Below are 11,187 nucleotides of genomic sequence, written 5' to 3'. Positions count from 1 at the left end.
TATAAGCAGAAAACACACTCAACAAAGTACAACCTCCATTCATGATAGAAAGTCTCAGCAACCAGGAAAAGAAAGGTGCTTTCTTGACTGAATGAAGGGTTTCTATGAAAAAAACTAAAGCTGAGAGAACATTCTTAATAGTGAGAATCCAAATTCTTCTCTTGTAATTTCAGCATGATAATCGATGTCCTCTCTCACCACTTCTATTCAACATTGTACTGGAAGTCGTAGGTAGTGCAGCAAAACAAGAAAGAAAGAAAGAAAGAAAGAAAGAAAGAAAGAAAGAAAGAAAGAAAGAAAGAAAGAAAGAAAGAAAGAAAGAAAGAAAGAAAGAAAGAAAGAAAGAAAGAAAGAAAGAAAGAAAGAAAGAAAGAAAGAAAGAAAGAAAGAAAGAAAGAAAGAAAGAAAGAAAGAAAGAAAGAAAGAAAAAACTTTGGATGTGTTGTGGGATCCCAGACCAGGTGGACAGTGGATGGAATGGAGGCAACCTTGGAGCAGCACTTGGAGGACACAATGAAGAATCCTTCCACTGTTGGAATCTTGCACACAGATTCACAAGGACTTAATTTGGGCTGCTGTGAGACCCTGTCAGATGAGCATGCTGGAGTCCACTGTTCTAGACTACCAAGCAGCAAGCTAACCTCAGATCCCACTGATACTCCTGTGGTGTGTCTAGAATCAGATATTGGGAGCACTATGATCCAGAAACATGACAGCATCACAGTGGCAGTGTGCAAAATGACCTCTTAACATGTCATATCAGTTCTCCAGCAGCCTGTCATAGGGGCTGCCTCCTACCTATGCTAATTATCTTGTAGAACTATTCAAGTTCCAGTAGGTAGGCCATTCATTTGGCGTGCATTGGGCACTTTTCTATTAATTTTGGAATAAGCTTCTTTTTGACACTCAATAGACCGAGTTATCAAGATATTAGTAAGAAAGGATCGTGTTTTGAAGTAGCAAGTCCAAGTCACTTTGTATATATAATTTTCATATGTTCAATAAATCTGGTTGGAGGGAAAGAAAGACAAACATTGGGAAGGAAGAAATAAAATGTATGTGCTTACAGAAGACATGATTGTGAGTGTAGAAAATCCCAAAGACTTTACTAAAAAAAAAAATCCTGGAATTAATGAATGAGTTTAGCAAGGTCACAGGACAAAGGTCAATATATAAAAGTCATCTTGATTCCTACATATTTGCAGTGAAAAAGTTGTATCTGTTGCTAGTGGGAATATAAAGTGATATAGCCACTTGGAAAACGGTTTGTCAGTTTCTCAAAAAACTAAACATGCAACTACTCTGTGATCCAGTAATCACATTCTTGGGCTTCCATGTCAGAAAAATGAAAGCTTATATTCACACGAATCCTATACACAAATGTTCATAGCAGTTTTATTTGTAATAGCCCAAAACTGGCAAAAACCCAAATGTCTTTCGATGGAGTGAATGAATAAACAATCTGTGGTACTTCCACACCCAGAATATTATTCAGCAATAAAAAGAAACAAAGTATTGATACATGAAATAAACTGGATGAACATCCAGAGAACTATGCCTAGTGAAAAAATCCAATTCTGGAGGTTACATGCTGTAAGATTCCATTTACATATTCTTGAAATGACAAAATTATATAAATGAAAAGTAGATTGGTGGTTGTCTGGAATTATGGAAGCTGGGTGGGAGGAAGTAGCAGGAGGAAAGTAGGTGTGCCAATAAAAGGGCAACATAAGGAATCCTTGCGGTGACAGAAATATTCTATATCTTGTCTGTATCAATGTCAATATCCTGCAATATTGTACTACAGCTTTTCAAAATGTTACCATTACAGGAAACTGGAAAAAATGTAATTTAGATCTCTCTGTATTGTTTCTTATAGCTCCATGATAATCTACAATTTTCTCAAAATAAAAAGTTTAATTAAAAAAAAGAAAGAAAAAGTTGTATCTGAAATTTTTAAAAACCCCACATGTATAGTTTCAAAATTTGTATTTGAAAATTTTTAAAAGCCCACATTTGCAAAAACTTCAAGAAGTGAATTAACTTGATTCATAAACTCTAGAGATCTGATATACAACATTGTTACCAGTACTATCTTGTATACTTAAAAATGTGTTAAAATGGTACAATTCATGTTAAGGGTTCTTACCAGAATAAAAAAGTCAAAAACAAAAACAAGGGTCAAAAGAAACTTTCACAGGTGATGGATGGACAAGTTCATTATCATGATTTTGTTGGAAGTTTCCTATGTGAACCTATGTTGAAAATTTCCAAATTGTGCATTTTTAGTGTGTGCAGGTTACTGTATGTCAAATATATCACAGTAAATTTGTTAATTTTTTCTTATTATTTGTTCCAGTTAATATTAGTGTAATATTAGTTTCAGATGTACAATTTAGTGATTCAGCACTTCCATAAACACCCGGTGCTCAGCACAATAAGTGCACTCCTTAATGGTGATCACCTACTTGATCTAGCTTACAACCACCTCCCCTCTGAGAACTATAGAGAACAAACTGATGGTTAAGAGTCTGTTTCGTGGTTTGCCTCTCTTTTTTCCCCTATGCTCCTTTGCTTTGTTTCTTAAATCCCACATGAGTGAAATCATGTGCTATACACCATACACAAAAATAAATTCAAAATGGATTAAAGACATGTGAGACACGAAACTATTAAAATCCTAGAGGAGAAACCAGCTCTAACCTCTTTGACATCACCTGTAGCAAGTTCTTTTAAGATAGGTCTCCTCAGGCAAGAAAACAAAAGGAAAAAAATGAACTATTGGGACTTCGTCAAAAAAAAAGCTTCTGTACAGTGAAGGAAAAAAGCGACAAAACCAAAAGGCAACCAGTGGAATGGGGGGAGATATTTGCAAATGACATATGTGATAAAGGATTAGTACTCAAAATATATAAAGAACTTATAAAAACATTCAAAAAAATGAGTAATTCAATTAAAAAATTGGGAAGACCTGAATAGACGTTTTTCCAAAGAAGACATCCAGATAGCTAACAGACACATGAAAAGATGCTCAACATCACTCATCATCAGGGAAATACAAATCAAAACAATAACAAGATATCACCTCACACCTGTCAGAATGGCTAAAATCAAAAACACAAGAAACAATAGGTGTTGGCGAGGATGTGGGGAAAGAGGAACCCTCTTGCAAGGTTGGTGTTAATGCAAACTGGTGCAGCCACTCTGGAAAACATTATGGAGTTGCCTCAAAAAGTTAAAAATAGAACTACCTTACAATCCAGCAATTGTACTACTAGGTATTTACCCAAAGGATACAAAAATACAGATTTGAAAGGATACAGACTTCCTGATGTTTATAGCGGCATTATCAACAATAGGCGAATTATGGAAACAGCCCAAATGTCCATCAACTAATGAATAGGATAAAGAAGAAGTGGTACACACACACACACACACACACACACACACACACACACACACACACTGGAATATTGCTCAGCCATAAAAAAAAGAATGAAATCTTACCATTTGCAATGATATGGATAGAGACAGAGAGTATTATACTAAGTGAAATAAGTCAGTCAGATAAAGACAAATTGTTAACTTTTAAGAAAGTAAATTAACTAGGTATAAACTTCACAAAATATGTGCGGATCAGGACAGTGGAAGGTATAATGCAATGATGAAAGGAATAAGATCCAAATTAATGGAGAAATAAACCATGTGCATAGAATGACAATTATCTCAATTTGATCTATAAATTCAGTGTAATCTCTAAGAAAATTATAGAAAATATTTTGTAGTTACAAACGAGCTGGCTCTAAAGTGTATTGTAGTACACCAAAGCAAATTGAATAGCCACAACAATCCTAAAACAACAACAACAACAAAATCACAATATTCACATTGTTGGATTTCAAAACTTACTAGAATCACCCAGAATCAAGACAATGTAGTATTGACAAAACGATAGATACATGGATCATTAGAGCCAGACAGAAGGTGGAGCAGAGACCTGCCCAGTCATGTCAGCTGATTTTTCACCAAATCGTAAAGACACTTTAATAGAGAAAGGACAACCTTCGATAAAACATCAAAAGCTCACTTCATGAAAGGAAAATTGTTAAATTTGACTTTATCTTTGATAAATAAATGAAAACTTTTGCTTTCTGGAAAGATAACATTATAAGAATATAAACCAAGCCATATTCCACGAGAAAATATATGTAGTCAAATAACTGATAAAAAATTTTATATTCAGAAGATATATACAAAAACATTTAAAACCTCAAAAATAAGAAAGCAAACTATTCAATTTTTATTTTTTAATAATATTTTTATTATATTATGTTAGTCACCATACAGTACATCCCTGGTTTTTGATGCAAAGTTCGGTGATTCATTAGTTGTGCACGACACCCAGTGCACCATGCAATACGTGCCCTCCTTACTACCCATCACCAGCCTATCCCATTCCCCCACCCCCTCCCCTCTGAAGCCCTCAGTTTGTTTCTCAGAGTCCATAGTCTCTCATGTTTCATTCCCCCTTCTGATTTTTAAAATGGGCAAAAGATACAGACATTTCACCAAGGCAGATATCTGGATGGCAAATAAGCATATGTAAATATTCTGAATCATTGGTCATCAGAGACACTGGAATTAAAACCATAATTACACACTACTATATACCTAGTACAATGGCTAAAATAAAATAAAACTGACAACACCAAATGCTGGTAAGGATGCCGAGCAACAGGAACTCTCATTTAGTGCTGGTGGGAATGAATAGCACCAGTTACTTTGGATGACAATTTGGCATTTCTCTCTTCCCCCCCCTTTCACTCTCTCCCTTTAATAAAGTTAAACATAGACTTACAATATAGCCAGTATTTCACTCACAGGTATTTTCCCAAAGGAACTTAAAACTTATGTTCACACAAAAACCAGTATGTGAATGTTTATAAAGTTTTGCTCATATTCAAAACACCTGTAAGGAAACAAAATGTCCTTCAGCAGGTAAATGGATTAACAGTATGTGGTTCATCCATAAAAGAAAATGCTATTCCGTGATAACAAGGAATGAGTTACTCATGTACATAACAACCTGGATGAATGTTAAATGCATTTTGCTGAGTGAAAGGAGCCAGAACCAAAGGGATACATATTTTATGATGCCACTAGGGGAAATCCTCAAAAAAAAAAACAAAAAACCTTAATTATAGGAATGAAAAACAGAATATTGGTGTCTCAGGGTTATAGGAATGGGGGGACTGGTTGACAGCAAGGGGTAATGGAACCGTTCTGCTCTTTTGGTTAGGACTGAGTGACGGATTCATGCTTCTCTGCATTTCTCCAAAGCCATAGAATTCCACATCACCAAGAGTCATCTCTAATATATGCAAATTAACAAAGCCAAATAGGATATCCAAGGAACCTAGGATGGAATGCCAACTGCCACAATTATCTCATTGTATTACAAATGAATGGCATGACTTCTTTGAGGGAGTGGAGGAAAATCGATCTAAGTAAATTTGGAAAACAGTATTTTGATTGGAAATTCTAAAGTGAAGACAAAAAATAATTATGCATAAACACTAGGCTCTAGTTTGTAAATCTGTTTCTCACAGGGATGTATATTAACATTTCTGAAGGAACTTATATCTGTGTCAGGATTGAACATACAAGTAAACAAAAGGTAGATAATAAAAGCCTGGTTTTTCATGTCAGGGAAGGAAGTGACAAATAAGGGATGGTGGAAGGCTGGAATAACCACTGTGGTTCTCAGTAAGACTCTGCAATATACTATTATTTCATGTTTAGTTTAACACATATACAGATGGTCAAAGAAATTGTTATATTATGCATACATCTAGATATAAATGGATTCATATATAGACATATATTTCCTAGTTCTATTTGCTAAGAGGGTTGAAGCAGTAACATACTGATAACAACAAACACATATGACCCTGATCTTGGTTGGGTTAAATATCATTCTCCAATAAACATGACCAGAGCAACTTGGAGAAATGGCTGATTCTAGGGCTTGAGGAAGGAAAATACATAAGGAACTGTCAACCCTTCACAGTACCAGCAGGTAAGGCATGGCCCAAAGAAAAAACAAAAGTGGAAGCATGCCAAAAACATAAAGGAGCCAACAACCTGAACATAAGGAATAGCAGGGAGATCGGTAGGAGAAGGAGGGGAAGAATGAAGAGGGGGGGTAAACAGAAGGGGGAATGAACCATGACAGACAGTGGACTCTGGGAAACAAACTGAGGGCTTCAGAGGGGAGGGGGGTGGGGGATTGGAATAGGCCAGTGATGGGTATTAAGGAGGGCACATATTGCATGGTGCACTGGGTGTTATACACAAATAATGAATCATGGAACACTACATCAGAAACTAAGAATATACTGTATGGTGACTAACATAACATAATAAAAAATTATTATTAACAAAAAAAGTCCTCCGTGGCCAAGGCTGGAATAATTTTAGCAAGAAAATAAATAATCTAATATAGGATTATAATCCAAAGTATGAAATAAATACACGTGAGTTCATATTGATATAAATTAAATCACTGAATACATGCATATATGCAAATATATATGAGAGAAGAGATCAAGTCTTCCTTCTAGAGTATTTCAATAATACACGTACACACTACACTCCTTACCAGGAGATCGAACTTAATTCCCACCATCATTACTCCATATACCTTTGAGATGGGGATAGACAGTGATTTACTTACAAAGAATAGAGTAGAGAAAGAGAAAAACTACTTTTACAGTACATAAAAAATACCTTCACCAAGTAATGAAAGTGAACTCATCAATGATAAATCCTGTTATGGTCGTATAAGGCCTCACGTAGAGCCTTATATGATGACATGAAAAGGATACTTCAGATCTGTAGTATTCTTTCCCCAAACCCATAACCACAGTCTAATCATGAAATAAAAGAATCAGTCAAACCCCAGTTTGAAGACATTCTTACAGCACACCTGGCCATTGCACCTCAAGATTGCCAGGATCATGAAAAACAAGGAAAGACAGACAATGTCACAGATCAGAGGACACTGGGGACACCTAACATTTCGATTCAGTATGACACTCTGGATTGGATCCTAAAATAAATAGAGCATATGAGTGGAAAAATTGATGAAAGCCAAGTCAAGTCTGAGTCTAATTGACAGTAATGTGCCAGTGTCAATTTTTTAGTTTTTGACATGTACACCATGGTAACATAAGATGTTATTAAGGGAGACACCTGAGTGAGGGGTTGTTATGGGTTGAAGTGTGTCCTCGAAAGAAGATATGTTGAAATCTTATCCCCAGGACCTCATAATGTGATCTTGTTTGGAAATAGGGTCTTTGCAGAGAAAATCAAATTAAGAAGAGGTCATTAGGGTAACTCCTCATCCCACATTATACTAGCCCTACAAAAAGGGAAAAGTTGACACAGAGACAGGCATGCACAGAGGGAGGTCCGCTATGTGAAGACCAAGGATTGGAGGGAAGGATCTATGTACCGAGGAACGTCAAAGATTGCCAGCAAACAGCAGAAGCTAGGAGGATGTAGTCAATAATTGTTCCCTGTAGGTTTCAGAAGAAGTGTGGTCCTGTCAACGCTTTGAATTTGGTTGCTCCAAGAGTATAAGACAATACATTTCTTTTGTTCTAAGCCCCTCAGTTGGTGATACTTTGCTATGGCAGCTCTAGAAAAGCAAATGCAAGGGTATAAAGGAACTCTCTGAAGTATTCATGCAATTGTTTTCAAGTCCAAAATAACAAGTTTATATGAAAGAAACAACAACAAAAACCCCCATCATGTTTCTATATACTGGCAATGTATTACATGAAAACCAAAGTAAAGATACCATTTGCAAAATGTTAAAGAAAGAAAGAAAGAAAGAAAGAAAGAAAGAAAGAAAGAAAGAAAGAAAGAAAGAAGAAAGAAAGAAAGAAAGAAAGAAAGAAAGAAAGAAAGAAAGGGAGAGAGAGAAAGAAAGAAAGAAAAAAGAAAAGAAAGAAAAAGAAAAAGAGAGAAGAGAAAGAAAAGGAAAAGAGAAAGTAAATGAAAAATATAAGGAAATTTATCAAAACGTGTACAAAATCTGTATGCTGTAATCTATAAAGTCCTGAAAATCAAAAAGACCAAATAAGTGGAGAGAGACATCATTTTTATGGTTTGGAAGACAACATAGGAAACATGACAATTCCTTCCACTTTGATTGATAGATATAATGCAATTCCTACAGAAATCTCAGGAGGAATGTTTGTAGATTTAGACAAGCTAATATTAAAATTTATGTGTAAAGGCAAAGAAACTAGGAGAATCAACAATTTTTGAAAATGAAGAATAAAGTTAGAATCATACTTCCTAATTTTATTTTTTCCCATACTTTCTAATTTTAAAACTGACTATAAAGCTATGGTAATCAAGGCAGTGTAGTGTTGGTAAAGAGACACATACATAGATCAATTGGCACAGAATAGAGCCCATAAATTGACTTACGTAGGTATGGATAGTTGATTTTTGAAGAAAGGTGTAAAATCGATTAAAGGGAGAGAGGTTTTTGCAACAATTGAGCATGCAAATGCAAGAAAAACTTAACCTCCAGGACCGGACTGTTTTCCTGGGGAATTCTACCAAACATTCAAAGAAGAAATAATACCTATTCTCCTAAAGCTATTTCAAAAAATAGAAACGGAAGGAGAGCTACCAAACTCATTCTATTAGGCCAACATTACCTTGATCCCCAAACCAGGCAAAGACCCCAGCTTTGGGGGAGAGAGAATTACTCTCTCTAGATTACAGGAGAATTACAGACCAATTTCCCTAATGAATATGGACGCCAAAATCCTCAACAAGATCCTGGCTAATAGAACCCAACAGTACATTGAAAGGATTATCCATCATGTCCAAGTGGGATTCATCTCTGGGATGCAAGCGTGGTTCAACATTCACAAATTGAGCAGTGTCATAGATTTTATCCAGAAGGAAAAAGCCAAAAATCACATGATTCTCTCAATAGATTCAGAAAAAGCATTTGACAAAATACAACACCCTTTCCTGATTAAAAGCCTTCATAGTGTAGGGATAGAGGGTACATTCCTCAATCTCATAAAATCCATCTATGAAAAGCCTACAGCAAATATCATTCTCAATGGGGAAAAGCTGGAAGCCTTTCCCTTAAGATCAGGAACACGACAAGGACGCCCACTCTCGCCACTATTATTCAACATAGTACTAGAAGTCCTTGCAACAGCAATCAGACAAGAAAAAGGGATAAAATGTATCCACATCAGCAAAGAAGAAGTCAAGATGTCTCTCTTCACAGATGACATGATACTCTATATGGAAAACCCAAAAGAAGCCACTCCCAAACTACTAGAAGCTATAGAGCAATTCAGTAATGTGGCGGGATACAAAATCAATGCTCAGAAATCAGTTGCATTTCTATACACGAATAATGAGACTGAAGAAAGAGAAATTAGGGAATCCATCCCATTTACAATAGCACCGAAAACCATACGTTACCTTGGAATTAACTTTACCGGAGACGTAAAGGATCTATTTTCTAGACACTATAAATCACTCTTGAAAGACATTGAGGAAGACACAAAAAGATGGAAAAATATTCCATGCTCATGGATGGGAAGAATTGAGACAGTTAAAATGTCCATGCTACCCAGAGCAATCTACACTTTCAATGCTATCCCGATCAAAATACCGAGGACATTTTTCAAAGAACTGGAACAAATAGTCTTTAAATTTATATGGAACCAGAAAAGGCCCCAAATCGCCAAGGAATTGTTGAAAAGGAAAAACAAAGCTGGGGGCATCACGATGCCGGATTTCAAGCTGTACTACAAAGCTGTGATCACAAAGACAGCATGGTCCTGGCACAAAAACAGACACATAGACCAATGGAACAGAATAGAGAGCCCAGAAAGGGACCCTCGGCTCTGGGCAACTAATCTTTGATAAAGCAGGAAAAAACATCCGGTGGAAAAAAGACAGTCTCTTCAATAAATGGTGCTGGGAACATTGGACAGCTGCATGCAAAAGAATGAAGCTTGACCACTCTCTCACACCATACACAAAGATAAACTCCAAATGGATGAAAGACCTCCATGTGAGACAGGAATCCATCAAAATCCTAGAGGAGAACATAGGCAACAACCTCTACAACATCGGCCACAGCAACCTTTTTCATGACACATCTCCAAAGGCAAGAGAAACAAAAGATAAAATGAACTTGTGGGACTTCATCAAGATAAAAAGCTTCTGCACAGCCAAGGAAACAGTCAAAGAAACTAAGAGGCAGCCCACGGAATGGGAGAAGATATTTGCAAATGACACTACAGATAAAAGACTGGTATCCAGGATCTACAAAGAACTTCTCAAACTCAATACGCGAGAAACAAATAAACAAATCATAAAATGGGCAGAAGATATGAACAGACACTTTTCCAATGATGACATGCAAATGGCTAACAGACACATGAAAAAATGTTCAAAATCATTAGCCACCAGGGAAATTCAAATCAAAACCACACTGAGATACCACCTTACGCCAGTTAGAATGGCAAAAAATGACAAGGCAAGAAACAACACTTGCTGGAGAGGATGTGGAGAAAGGGGATCCCTCCTACAGTGTTGGTGGGAATGCAAGTTGGTACAGCCACTCTGGAAAACAGTCTGGAGGTCCCTTAAAAAGTTAAAAATTGAGCTACCCTATGACCCAGCCATTGCACTCCTGGGTATTTACCCCAAAGTTACAGACGTAGCGAAGTGAAGGGCCATATGCACCCCAATGTGCATAGCAGCAATGTCCACAATAGCTAAATCATGGAAGGAGCTGAGATGCCCTTCAACAGATGACTGGATTAAGAAGTTGTGGTCCATATATACAATGGAATATTACTCAGCTATAAGAAAAATGAGCTCTCAACATTTGCTGCAACATGGACGGCACTGGAGGAGATAATGCTAAGTGATATAAGTCAAGCAGAGAAAGACAATTATCATATGGTTTCTCTCATCTATGGAACATAAGAACTAGGAAGATTGGTAAGGGAAGAAAGCGATAAAGAAGGGGGTGTAATTAGAAGGGGGAATGAAGCATGAGAGACTATGGACTCTGAGAAACAAACTGAGGGCTTCAGAGGGGAAGGGGGTGGGGGAATGGGATAG

General features: G+C 36.6%; 1 pseudogene; it reads left to right on the top strand.

Annotated features, from left to right (window-relative positions):
• The first annotated feature begins 477 nt into the window (after positions 1–477).
• On the top strand, positions 478–750 carry LOC148106609 (ragulator complex protein LAMTOR5 pseudogene; annotated as a pseudogene).
• The last annotated feature ends 10,437 nt before the right edge of the window (positions 751–11,187 follow it).

This window comes from Ursus americanus, unplaced genomic scaffold (genome assembly GCF_024610735.1).
Source record: "Ursus americanus isolate L20-20 unplaced genomic scaffold, mUrsAme1.1.p SCAF_198, whole genome shotgun sequence".
Lineage (NCBI taxonomy): Eukaryota > Metazoa > Chordata > Mammalia > Carnivora > Ursidae > Ursus > Ursus americanus.
Note: the sequence above shows the minus strand (reverse complement) of the source record. Positions and strands in the feature narration are given on the sequence as shown.